We start from the raw sequence: 15,341 nt of genomic DNA, 5'->3' as shown, positions 1-15,341 counted from the left end.
TTGGAAAGGCAAGGTCTAGGTGTGATCACATCTTGGAGATGTAGTCACATATTGACAAGCCGGGAGAGTTGGGTGTCAAAGTCTTGAGAAAGTTGGTGGTTCAATCACTTTCTAAGTCACATAGTGAGTTCTTTTGGAACACCTATGAAACCGACTATGACAAGACCCTTAATGATCTTATCTATTTGCTAAGATCAACTTCCTAAAACTTTATGGACATTGACAATGATGACATTGGATATCCATTAAAGCATTCTCTTCCCAATGGAAAGGGATCGGCCATAGTCAACTCGGTTGACCAAATGGTAAAGAGAAAAGCTAAGTCTGTGATAGTCTCGTGTACCACTATCAAAGGTTCCATATGTTTATATTGCCAAGGGAAGGGGCATTGGTTACGAATCTGCCAAATTTACCTAAGGATGTTAAAGTCAATAAGTTTGACTCTACTTCAGGTAAAGTCCACTATCTAACTCTGTTAAGTTTCTATTCTGAGATTCTTGATACATGATGTGACTGGGTCACATGGTGATGTTTTAAGAATCAAAGAAAAGTGAAGAAACTTAAAGAAAGAACATGCTGAATCTGATGGCGTAGATGGATTTCTATCGCATAGTTTGAAGATCGGATTCTTGAGCTACTTCTTAGGAGTTATGAGATATTGCTTAGGAATAGGTAACAACAAGTTTTCATATGGATTGTAAGGATAAGTTTTCCGCAAAGTTTAAAATAAAAGAAAAAATTTTGATTTTATTTATTTTAAAATATCCTTACAATGGCATTTGAGGAAAAATTGTTGCTTATATGATTCCATTAAGAGCAAGAGTGGAAATATGAAATTGATTCTTTCATTTGTGGTAATGTCTAAATTTACCAAATAAGGAAAGATTCTCATCACCCAAGTTTCATTTGGACCGGGACTTGGAATCATGCAAGTTATATAGCATGATGAATGAGAACTTTCAAGTTTTGGAAAAATTAAGACTAATTACTTGTTCACATGGATGTGTGAGTCAAGTAATGGACTAAGGGATCGAGTACATAGTCTTGTGCACTGATTTAGTCCACCACAAAAGTTTGATAAGACTATTCGTCATGATTTACTTAAGTTCAGTAAATATGATTATACTTACAAGCTTAAGTGTAACTCTGAGACATTGGAAAAGGTTTCAATGTATGGCAGAGCGAATAAGAAGAATCAAATTAGGCAGAAGGATAAAAGTTTCTCAAATCTGAAAAGATGGGAGAGTACTTTAGTATCAGTTTTGTGATCATCTTAATGATTAAGAAACCATATCAAAATTAGTTCTCTAAGGAAATCTTAGTGCATTCTTATGACTAAGAAGAGGGATCTTGAATTGTTGAAATGGTTAAATCAAGAAGATGAGTCATACCTCGTTCCAATACAAGTCTTAGAGTCATACTCCAAGATTGTATTTTGAGTGAAATGTCTTAAAGAAGGTTTAAAACACTTGTCAAATGTAAGAGTAAAAGTTTTCTACTCTTGTACATTTGAAATTGGTAAGTTGTGATGTTTTGGATAAAACAAAGACCAACTTAGGCCAATTGTGTGAAGTGTTTGTCTTGATTAGAATCCACACTGTCTCTTGGATGTCTGACAAGGGAGTCTTATAGGTCAAGAGGACAGTGGGAGTCTTAAAGGTCTTGAAAGTCTCAAGAACTAATCAAGAATAAAACCTGAAGTTCTTCACTAGCACACGACTTGAGGTTTATAACCTATCGTGTTGACTTATTCTGTGCCCATTCCAGTTAAAGTTGGCTTTGCATATGAGTTCTTAGAGTTCTCAATTGGTTGCACAACAACTTGGAAGCAATGGTAGGCCCTTGAGCTGCCAGGTGGCAAGAAATTAAGATTGAGTTCAGTCCATATGAGTTTGGATTTGTCATTATCCTTGTCTTGTGACTATGATTTTGACAATTCACATGGATAAGAACACATACACCAGTAAATCTAAGTGTCATAAGGTTTCTCTCCGATTCATGAAAATGATGGTGAGGAAACACTTTCACTAAGTAGATTTTAGCTAGATAGCAATTGTGATATTTGCATTCTCAAAGTCGTTAGTGGAGCGCGTGTGGTTAACCGGCACACTAACATGGACTTGTGAGAAGTGGCAAAAAGGTCTAAACATTATGATTACGACATCCCTCTTCATAATTGTTTAGATACACAAGTGTGCTATCTAAGGGAAGGTGTATGATTTTGATAAAGTCTTATCAAAACAATCTAGTATCAGAAATCTGAACTTTGGTAAGAAAGTCAGCTGATTTCTGAGTACATGTCAAAGCTAGTGGGAGCATAAGTGTTATGCTAATAATCATCATGTTAGTGGGAGCATGATAATTATGTTAAGTATTGCAAGCTAGAAATGTTAATTATAGAAAACAAAGGTTTCAATTGTTTTGCTATAATTAAGGGAGAGAAAATTATACTTCATCTCAAATCTATAAGCTTAGATCGTGAGGTTTTAATCATTTAGTCAAGGATATATATATGAATTTCATGTTGGAATGGCTCAACATAAGGAAATTCTGTATATGGGTCCATTATTTGCGTTCTAAAATTCGATTATGATTACGGCATCCCTTTTCATAATCTGAATTATGAGAACTTGGCAAATTGAAATGGACATATTATAGCAAAAGACTGGTTTAGTCTTTATGTAAGACATCATGAATCGTGTCCCATACGCTTCGGATATAGGATCGATTACATGTGCTATAATCATCCGTTCTAAAATATTCCAAATGCCTGGGGCATTAAGAAGGGAAAAGGTTTAGAACTGGATATGACTAAAAGGATCAAACAATTGTCGAGGACAATCTAAGGTTTACCAAAGATTGGTTGCTCAAGGACAATTGGAAGTATAGTAATAATTCTGGAAGGACCATATTGACATAGTTTGTAAGGAGGCAACTCTTGTTCAGAAGTGATGGTCAAAATGGAATCTGGAAATGTTTCAAAGTTAGAATTTTCAATCTGTGTAAGATTAAGGAAACTTAATGCAAGAAGGATATTTCCAAGGAGTTGATCTCCTTTGGAATACTCTGTAATGATTATTGCCAAGTCTTTATGACTTTGTGCATAATCATTACAAGAGGATCAATGCATATAAGTTTAGAATCTGACAGATTCTAGTAAATGGCATGAATTTGGAATTCTTGCATTTGCAGTAAGGATTTGGGAGTGTGAAAAGAGAATCATTGAAGTAATGTTCAATTGATCTAGTTCACAAAGTAAAGATCATAGACAAACATAGTATGCATACTTGGTGTGTGGCATGACTAGTGTTTAGAAAACATAGTGTACATGCTTGGAGCATGGGACAACTATTGTTTTAAATTCAAGAATAAAGTTGATAGCTGAAACAGTATACAATGAATAATATGTAATCATATGGTGATAAATAAAAGGTGTTTTATTTATGTTCAAAGAGTTGATACCATATTGGATTCAATTATTATTGTGTTTCACTTTGCATGTTTTGACTTCCCGAATAAACTGGGTTATTCTTCCGGAATGACTAAGTTATTCAAACCATCCACAGTCGGTCATATGTTGGAAGTAGATATGAATTAAGACTATCATGGGTTGGCTTGTAGAGGTCTAAGGTGTTGGACAAGGCTACAACACTCATGAGTGCTCATAAGTTCTGAGTATTGGATTCAACCCGCGCTCATTGGAATCACTTCATGGATTTTATCACGAGTGGTCATGAGACGATAATATCTTATATTCTTCAAACCTAGAGATATGAGTTGTTACTATGAGTTGATAGTACATTGATTGCACGAAACCGCATTTGGTAACTCTGTGCTATAAAACGTGTTTTTGTGTATGATTCAACAAGTAGTAGAACAAGCCATATGAGTCGAAGTTTATCCGTTCCTTTTACCTTCGGGATAAAAGCGATATCTGTGGGCCCCTCGATGATTTGATGATGACAAATGGAAGTGCTCGGCCGGGCCAGGACTGATTTGATTTGTTCAATTAGTCAGTCATCATAAATCGGAAATCGGGAAACAACAAATGGACAGAGAGAATGATTATAATCCATGTCTCAGTCCATATGATATCTAGAATGGAGGAATATATGATCCCTTATCTAATGGACAAGTCACTGACAAAGGTCAGAGTTCATCGACAAGGTCAGAGTTCGACAGAAGCTTTTGAGAGCTACGATTGCCGGTCGGTTCTTGAAGTCATTCGCAATAATAGTTTTAGACTTATCCAAGTGGGAGACTGTTGGATTAATGTCTAAGTCCATAACTATAATTGGTAAGACTTGACCCGACCCGGCATGGTCCATTTGGGTTGCATACCATCATGCACTTGGATGAGAGAAATAAGACACTTATGGTTATTAATATATTATAAGTTCTAGTATATTAATAATAATAATAATAAGATTATTTAATTAGTATTGATCAAGAATTAATCTAGGATTAATTAAGTGATCAAAAGAAGACTAATTAAATATATGGGTTGATTGTGTAAATATCCATACTTGTATAGTGGGCTAATGCTCCATGGATAATCAAGTTGGGCTAAAACCCATAGGATGGTCCATGGATGCTCCATGGTGTATTTGTACCCATGGATCCAAGGAAATGGAAAGTCATGACAATTAGGGTTTGCCCTAATTGTAACACTATATAAAGATCTTATTCTTGACAAAATTGGCGACTAGAATCACACTAGTGTGTGAAGTAAAAGGGCTAGCCGATTTTGATGAGTGTAGAATTCTCTCAAGTCATTCCAAGTGTTTTGATGATTGTGATTCCATTTGAGGTGTCACACTTGGGGCACTAGGCACTCAAGCTTCATGAAGACTTTCTACATCAAAGAGGTATGTATTCTATCTTGCTATAGTTATTGTTTTGTATGCTAGATTAGGATAATACCTTGGATATTCTTATTTGCATGTATAATAGAGAAAACATAGATCCAAGGTATTTAGGGTTGCATGTACACTTAGGAGTGTTAGAATGCCCATAACCCAACAGAAACATGGAAGGTGTTGTGAATCTAAATGAGATCCTCAGGCAAATCCAACCGATAGGCTACCTTGCATACCCTGGCTAACACTCGAAACGAAACAATATATCGGGGCCCCAACTTGACCCTCTTCCTGAAGTGTATTACACCCGTCTAGGGTGATACCTTCAGTAAAACCATGTCGCCGACCTAGAACTCCAACTCCGACCGACACCTATTAGCATAACTTTTCTGCTAATTCTGAGTTGTCTGTAACCTTTGACTAATCTGTTGAATAAGCATTGTCTTTTGAAGAACCACCTCAGTCTTTCCCATGAATCTGTCACTGACCTCTCTCCAATAGACTTAGGTACGACAGTTCCTCCCATAGAGAAACTCAAACAGCGGCGCACCAATACTGGAGTGATAGTTGTTATTGTAAGAAAACTCAGCCGAAGGAAGATAGGTATCCCAAATCCCACCGAAATCTATCATACAGGCTCTCAACATATCATCGAGCATCTGGATGGTCCTCTTGCTCTGGCCTTTAGTCTGCATATGATAAGCAATGCTAAAATTCAATCTCGTACCCAGTTCCTCATGGAACCTCTGCCAAAATCGAGAAGTCAACCGAACATATTGATCATATACAATGGAAATAGGAACACCATGTTGATTAACGATCTCACGCACATAAACATCGGCTAACTTCTCAGCTGAGGTGCTCTCCCAAATAACTAAAAAGTGGGCACTCTTGGTCATACAGTCCACTATAACCCATATCGCATCAAATCCCTTAGCTGTACGAGGTAACTTGATGATGAAATACATGGTTATTTTTTCATATTTCCACATGGGAACCTCCAAAGGCTAAAGCTTGCCATACAGCCTCTGATGCTCGGCCTTGATCATCAGACAAGTCAAGTACCTCTCAACATATCAGGCTATCTCCCTCTTCATTCATGGCCACCAGAAAACTAAGTCTCAAGTCCCGATACATCTTGGTGGCTCTAGGGTGTATCGAAAATCTGGACTTATGTGCCTCCTCCAACACAGTTTGCATGATCACACCAAAATCTAGTACCAAACCCGACCACACTGGGTCAATAATCCACGACCATCGGTAGAAAACCTGCCAATCTCACCCTTGATTCAGTCCTATTTCCAATTCTCCTTCTTGACTCCCTCAGCCTGAGCCTACCTAGTCAAATCAATAAGTAGTGAATCAATTGAAATCCTCATACATAAGCTCCCAACAGAAGAACTAGTCGAGTAGCGGCTTAAGGCAACAACAACCACATTCTCTTTCCCCGAGTGATAAAGAATCTCACACTCATATTCCTTGACCATGTCAAGCCATCTATGCTACCTTATATTCAGATTCGGCCGATACATAAAATACCTCAAACTCTTGTGGTCAGTGTAAATGGTACACCGAAGTCCATATAGATAATTTCGCCAAATCTTGAGGGCAAACACCACCGCCCCCAGCTCCAAATCATGTGTCAGATATCGAACCTCATGTGACTTTAGTTGCCTAGAAACATATGTGATAACCCTCCCTCTCTGCGTAAGTACCTCCCCCAAACCAGTGATAGAAGCATCATAATATACAAAAAAAAACCTCAACACCCTCCAGAGGGTTAATACTAGGGCCTCACATAACTTACATAACTTCTGTCTCAGTTTCTCGAATGTAGCATGTTACTCAGGTCCCTAGACAAAATCCATACACTTCCTCGTCAGACAGGTTTTGGGTACAACAACCTTGGATAAATCCTGAATAAATCTTCTATAATACCCTGCAAAACCTAGAAAACTCCTGATCTCCGAGGGAGACTTCAGGACCTCCCACTATATAATAGCCTCAATCTTTTCCAGGTTGACCAAAACCTCGTTATGGTTAATGAGGTGTCCCAAGAACTAGACTTTCCGTAACCAAAAATCATACTTCGAGAACTTGGCATATAGTTGTTACGGCCTCAAAACTCCCAAAATATATAAAAGGTGTTCCTCATGTTGGTCCCTGGTCTTGGAATAGACCCGGATATCATCAATAAAAATAATGATTGATCGATCAAGCATCAGCCTGCATACCCGATTCATCAAGTCCATAAATTTCGCAAGCGCATTAGTGAGCCCAAATGCCATCACCACGAACTCGTAATGACCATAACGAGTCTGAAATGTTGTCTTCTTCACATCCTCCTCTATAACCCTCATCTGATGATACCCTGACCTCAAATCGATCTTAGAGAATGAAGATGCACCTTGCAGTTGATGGAAAAGTTCATCAATCCACGGAAGCGGGTACCGATTCTTCATTGTTAGCTTGTTCAACTCCCAATAGTCAATATACATACGGTGAGACCCATACTTCTTCTTCACAAACAAGATCGATGCTCCCTAAGGCAAACTGCTCGGTTGGGTAAACTACTTATAAAACAGCTCTAAAATCGGAACAGACAACTCCTACATCTCTGGTGGTGCTAATCGGTACGACGCCTTAGCCATTAGTGATGCACCAGGGATCAGATCGATCCTAAACTCCACTTGTCTCGACGGAGGCACATCGAGCAATTCCTCCAGGAACACATATGGAAACTCTCTAACTACCGAAAAATCCAAAATCAAAACTCTATTCTCTACCTTAGTATCATCCATGTTGTAGATACTGCCAAGCCCTGGAAGCAGAACAAAAGGTTCATCGAAACTTGGTACCCTCTCTATAAATAATTCGTTCTCCCCCGCTTGGGGTTCGATCAACCACCCGCTGACCCTCATAGTCAATCATTACACCAAACCTGATCAACTAGTCCATCTCTACTATCACACACATATCCCCTATAAGGATAAGGATCAAATCGATCGGGTAAGACACCCTGAAAATCTCCAAAACGCAATAAAAAAACGCTCCCCGTTCTCGTTGCGATGGAAACTCGCAACAGACACTTCAAATCTCCAAGATACATGTCAAAACTCCTATTGAAAGACTAAGACACAAACGACAGACTCGCACCCGAGTCAAAAAACACAAGAGCATGCAAGGAGTTCACTAAGAAGGTACCTAGAAGAATCATAATCATAAGTATACTGTAACGCCTGTGTTTCTGGCTAAGCATTATTATGATGATGTAATAGTTAGGGTCAACAATTGTAATATATTTTGAAGTAACGAAGAAGAATTATTTGAGTATTATGTGTTTTATGTAATTTATGTGCAACATATATCCTTATAACGATATAATAAAATAATAATGAAAATATGCATAAAAAATAAAATAACAATTAGACCCAATATCTTTTAAGAAAGTTGAAGTAGTCGTAACAAGGATTTCGGGGATATAAGGAATGTTGAAATCAGACTTATAACGAAGAAGTTATGACCCATCGAAGTTTGCGACTAAACCGACACGGCTCTGCGTATCGTAAAAAGTGAATTTTTAATAAGCTACTTTTTAGCCTTATCTATCTAAACTAAAGTCGTAGTATATGTTAAACCGAGAGCGTGTATATAGAGAACGTCCAAATCATACTTCGTTTGAGGAAGTTATGATTTTTCTAAGATTTAGCATAGCAGTACACAACTTGAAAATCGAATTTTAGATCGATCGATTATCAGCTGATGCAAGCTAAACAAGAATTGAAGATCTCATTAATAGGAGCTCAACGATATAAAGACAGTCGAAAACGGACGTTGGATGGTAAAGTTATGAATTTTTAACAGACTTTAACTGTCTAAGCTTGTTAAAATATAACATTAAAAATAAATTCAAATTAATCGACAGAGTCTAAACTAAAGTGGTAGATCACGTCACTACCTACGCGTGGATATAAAGAACGTCAAAAACGATGCTCGTATGTGAAAGTTACAGAGTTTAGAAGATAATTAGTTTTTGGAGTAACCAGCGAGTAACACATGGCGCGATTTGAGCCGCACCTTCTTCCCCATGGCTTGGAACGAGATGACGACACGTGGCACCAGAACGCCCCGTGTTCAGCTCTTGAACACCCATCATTCGGCCTTCTCATAGCCTATAAATAGAAGGCGCAAATCACTTATTTTCTCACACCTTTCTCAACCATTCTCTATCAAACACCCCCAAACCCTCTGTTAAAACAAGAAAGTGACCCTCTTCAACTAAGATGGACCTAAAGACTTCAATGCCTATCCAACAACTAAGCCAACATGACCATTTTAGACACCTCTACTGTAAGCAGATCAATCAGTATAACGACTTAGAAAATTACTGATAAATCTTATTTATAGGTTCATAATAACAACTTATAACTATAAATACAATTTACATTAAAAAGACAAGAGTGTACCTTAACTTCCAAGGATTTTCGATGAAAACCAGAATCTAAAAGGACAAAATTCTGACTCAGGATCTCCTACTCGAAGGGTACTCCTTGGATGCGTACTCAGGGGCATCACAGGGCTTCGCTATAGGCCGAAAACTAAGGGAAAATGGCTCTACACGGGAGAATATCAACAGAGAGAAATTCTAGGGTCTTGATGTGAGGAACTTATACAGGAATGAGCTCTATTTATTGGACGTGGAAATGCGCACTTGGAAAGGCATGGTGTGTATCGGGCACGTCAGCCTTGTTGGCTCCTTTGGTTCTTTGCTACGTGTCGCGATACTGGTGGTCTACTTGACCACCTTCTAGAACGTGACATGTGTCACAAAACCGTGGTGTCACATGTTCAGTTTTCATGATGTCATATCACCTTCACTCTTGGAGGAGGGGAATGGTCGAATTGTCATGTTGCGCTCTTTGGTGCTGCCATGTCATCAGTGTGCACCAACCACTTCGTGCGCCCGGTTTTCTTGATTTTCGAAATGATATAACTTCTTCATATGAGCTCTGTTTTCAATGTTCTTTTTATCTCCAGAAATCCCATGGTGAGATCTACAACATCCTTTTAGATCTCAATAGCTAATTCTAAATCTAACAAAAATTTATATTTTTTATAGGCTTAGCCTGTTAGAGAATGTTGTAGAAAGCACAACTCCTACATACGGATTATGTTCTCAATGTTCTTTATATTGACGGATTCATATTGACAAGATCTTCAACTCTTGTTTAGATTAGTTTTCCTAATAATCTATTATTCTAAAATTCAATGTCGGTACGCACAATGTTGCGTTGAATCCTAGAAAAATCATAACTTTCTCTTAGTAAGTCATATTTGGATGTTCTCTATATGCATGAATTCACTTTTCCTTATATTATGAATTTTGTTTAGATCACTTATGCTAATAAGCGACCTATCTCTAACTCGCTATTTACAAAATACGGTTCGAATGTGGAACTTCGAAAGATTGTAACATGTTCACTCGAAGTCATACATGAGTGTTATTTATATGTAAGGAATCCTCGTCACATATACTTTACGTTGGTTAGGATTATTTACCCCAAATAATATCCTATTTAAAAGTCATTATTACGGCTTATAATAACTTATTTGTTTAGCCCAAATTTGCGGGTGTTACATAAATTTTGCAACTTTATGAATCTCCAGGCCATTTGTAGTGTTTGGTGCTTTAGATCTAGATCAGAAATGAGTTTTGGTGTCATGCATGAATTTTTGGCCATAAACCCTTATTTTTACCTAATAGGAGTTCAAGACATGCATTCGACATGCATGTAAGAAAATCATGGATTTTTATGTTATTTATGATGCTAGAAACCTTTCTGGAGTGTTGAACTAGAGTTCATCAACATTAACTACTTATTGATTTAAGTCAAGTTGTGTTTTGCCCAATTTTGGATCTAAGAGTGATCTATCTATCTCTCTCTCTCTCTCTCTCTTCTCTCTCTCTCTCTCTCTCTCTCTCTCTCTCTCTCTCTCTCTCTCTCTTTCTCTCTTTTTCTCTCTTTTTCTTGGAGAGTCTAAAGGGATAAAGTTGGAAACTTTATTCACTTAGACCATAGAATGGACCAGATTTGAATTTTGGAGCCCTAATAAGATCTTTTTTTTTTTGTGAAAATAATGGCATTCTTCATCAAACTTCATGTGTTTATACTCCAAAACAGAATGGTGATGTTGAGAGAAAACATTGGCATATTCTTAATGTTTGTATATCTTTGATTTTTCAATTAGGTCTTCCAGTTAAGTATTATGGAGAGATTATTCTTACATTTATTTTCTTAATTAATAGAATTCCAACCACTATTTTAAAAGGGATGTCCACGTATGAACTTGTTTTTAAGAAAGTTCCAAGTTTTACAAATCTTAGGGTATCTGGTTGCTTGTGTTTTTCTATAAAGATTAATAATTCTGATAAATTCTCTAAATATGATGAAAAAATGTGTCTTACTTGGATATTCAACTAATAAGAAAGTTTATAAATTAATAAGTCCTAATGTCTATTTTGATGGGTTTTATGCATAAGAACTATCCTATGTGCTCATACAAACCCTAAAGCTTGGATCTAGGTTTATCTATTGTACATGCTTTGAATCCAAGACTTACAAAACTAGATCTATCATATATAATTTGAAATTATCATTAAGAAAACAGATCTAGGTGATTTACCTCTTTCAAGTGGCTTGAATCCTTGTAATCTTCTTGATCTTGAGCTTATAGTCACAATTATAACTCCTCTAATGGTTCACAAACCCCACAAGCAAGAAGGCAATATGAGAGAGGGTGAGAGATGCTAAAATCGGCTCTAGGTTTTCCTTGGAAGCAAGTGTAGCCGATTTCCATAGCCTAGGGGTCTTAGTTATACTTGCAGGTTGCTAGGGTTTCAGTATAAACCCTAATGGACAGCTTAGCCACCAAGCAGCCCAAGGAACCTTCTGGAATAAGGCCTTGGACGAAAATATGATGGATCCCCATCATAATTTCGTTCCCCCTTAGGTCCATTAGGTTTCCTTAACCGAAAACTTAACTATCACACATTTGACAGTTTATACCCGTTTATTTAATTAATCTCTTTTAGTCATCAAATTAATTCCTAATTAATTTATGACTAATATCAGTTAAATAAATATGATTTCTCCTTTAATATATTATTCTTATAATATATTAATAAACCATAATATTCTCTCTCTCTCTCTCTCTCTCTCTCTCTCTCTCTCTTTCTCCTTAAATTACCTTGTCAAGTTGCTTTGGAGAAGGCAACCCAAAAAGACCATGCACAACCGGGTCAAGTACATACCAAATACAGTTACGGGCTTCGACACTATTCCAACATATTTTTATTTCCAGGGATGTTAAATTTTACAAATATGTTTTCCCTTTCAAGCTGAAGTTAACAATTATTGAAAGGTCCATTGATAGTACTAATCAATAGGATCCTTTTCCTATGATGAACCAGACTTGTCTGATATATAAAGGATTCTACAAATTTAGATGACTTGGGAGTTCACCACTAATCAGATGGTGTTAGTGTAGTCCATAACGTGGATAAGTTTGATACTAGTCAGGGCAGCACTCAGGATGCCGAGGCACATGCGCCTTCAACTAGTAGCTCTGTTTGTTGTTCATTAGGTCAATCTAAGTAAATTTATTGACTATGTGGAAGAGGGAAAACATAAATATGGTAGTAAGCAAACTATTAATTACTCCCTTCTAAGTAATGTCTATGTCCTAAATAAAACAATTGAACCAAAGAACCATGATGAAGCATCATCTGATCCTAATCGGGTTAAAGTCGTGAATGATGAGATAGAGGCTCTTTATCGAAATCCTACTTGGGACATAGCAGAACTTCCAAAAAATTTAAAACCAGTAGGATTTAAATGGGTTTACAAAATCAAATACAAACCCAATGGAAATGTAAAACGATATAAGGCTTGTTTAGTTTCTAAGGGTTATGATTAGATAGAGGGAATAGATTACGAGGAGTCATTTTTTCCAGTTGCTAAGATTGTTACTATTCAAATTATTATGTCTTTTGTTGTTAATTATTCTTGGTCTTTATATCAAATAAAGATTAACAATACTTTCCTTTTTAGTGATCTTTTGAGGATGTTTTTATGACTCTTCCTCAAGGATATCATATTAAAGGTGATATAGGGGTTTGTAAGTTTGTTAAGTCCCTATATGGTTTAGTACAAGCTCTTAGAAAATAGAATAAAAAAAATTGTTCCTCTCTTTTTAATTTTGGATTTTGACAAAGTGATAATTATTACTCTTTGTTTATTAGAATTAAGAACATGTATGTTGTTATTCTTCTTGTTTATGGGAATAATATAATCCTAACAGGTAGCCATAAAGATGAACTAGAAAAAAAATATAAAAGAGTTTCTTAGAACTCAGATTTTAATAAAAGATCTTGGCAAGTAAAAATAATTTTTTGGAATTGAGGTAATTGCTATAGATAGGGGAATTTGTCTTAATCAATGTAAATATTGTCTTGAACTCTGCATGATTTTGGAATGGTTGGTTACAAGCCAACTTAAATTCCAGTAGAAGTAAAGTTTGTTATAAATTGTGATGGTGTAGATAATGAAGATGTCTTTTCTTGTTAATATAACTGATTTCTAGAGGCTTGTGGGAAAGTTAATGTATCTCACAATCACTAGGCATTTCATGAGTGTTCAAAATTTAAGTCAATATATGTGTAAATCCATAAACTCTTATTTAAATATTGCTTTTAGACTTTTAATATATCTTAAGAGTTGTCCAGGTAAGGGTATTTCTATAACAAGATATGATAATTTTGTTTTGATAGGATTTGTTGATCTGATTGGGCTAAATGTCTGTCATCAAGAGGATCGGTTACAAGATATATGGTTTAGATTGGGAATTCCCTTGTATCAAGAAAGATTAAGAAACGTTCTATTATTTCTCATTCTTCCATTAAATCTGAATACAAGGCCCTTAGGTCCATACATATGAAATTGTTTGGATATTAAAAAATTTATATGATTTAGGAAAAAGGAGTTAACGTATTCCATGATAATGATTATGCTATCAAACTTGCTTTGAATCCTATTTTTCATGAAAAAACTAAATATTTTGAAGTTGATCTTCATTTTGTTACGGATAATGTTACAAATGGACTTTTAAAATACTTAAAATTGATTAAGCTCGTCAAAATGCAAATATTTTAACTAAGTCATAGGTGTCCTCTCAACATAATTCTCTTTAGGAAAGAATGAGTTTAATGTTTGTTTTTCATAAATAATAAATGTAAAGTCTTAGGTGGATGTTAAAATATGTAGAGGTTTAAAATATTGCAAACTTAACATTTGCTCGTTACACTTTATAATTGTTGTTTTTCTGTATATAATGTTATTTTGTAGGGTGTTATTTATAACTTATGGTGGACTTATTTTGGAATAAGATTTATTGAAAGGGAGTGGAAGTGTGTATCTATGTATTCACCAGACCGCAGCTCACTTTTGTTACACATACATTGTGGTAAAACGTGTATCCCTTGGATCTGTGGGTTGGTTTGCAAGCCGACTAGATATTCAACATGAGGAGTTGGTGATGAGATGGCGACTCATTTTTACTCTCTCTCTCTCTCTCTCTCTCTCTCTCTCTCTATATATATATATATATATATATATATATATATATATATATATATATATATATATATATATATATATAGATCTTGAGATTCAACCTCAGCCACGTATTTCACATTTGCCGCTCTAACCCTCTGGCGTACCGACACAGTAGGCCTGGTATAATCATAAATGATTATACAACGCCGCCCGTTCCATTCTCCTCCGCCACCATCCTCACCACCATAACTGCCACCGCCACCACCATTATCACCACCTCTAATACCAGTCGACCCCACCACCTTTTCTGCCACCAACTGTTATAATCATTTATGATTACTTAATTTGTGAACAGACATATATGTATAATCATTTATGATTAGGCATATACGTATAAACATGTATAATCCTATATGATTATACCTCTCTGCAATATAATTATTTATGATTAGGCATACCCCGCTGTTGTTGGTACGCTGGAGCATTAGAGCGACAAATGAGAAATATGTGGTTGAGGTTGAATCTCAAGATCTCTATTTTTTTTTAATCTTAAGTGAGCTGTCCTATATATATATATATATATATATATATATATATATATATATATATATACACACACACACACACACACACTAAGTGTGAGACCCATATATTACATGAGTTTATTTAAAAGAAAAACTAAATACAAAATTCTAAACATTTGAGAAATATGAATTTATAAAAAAAGTGAAAAAATATTGAATTATAAAAATTAAAGTGTTTTTTCTCTTTTAAATTTAAACAAATAATTTAGATAAATAAATTAAGAAAATTAATAAATCTTTAATTTAGTAATTTTGAAATTAGAAGGAAAGTTCATTAATAAATT

This window comes from Lactuca serriola, chromosome 4 (assembly GCF_051521515.1).
Source record: "Lactuca serriola cultivar US96UC23 chromosome 4, Lser_US96UC23_V15, whole genome shotgun sequence".
Lineage (NCBI taxonomy): Eukaryota > Viridiplantae > Streptophyta > Magnoliopsida > Asterales > Asteraceae > Lactuca > Lactuca serriola.
Note: the sequence above shows the minus strand (reverse complement) of the source record.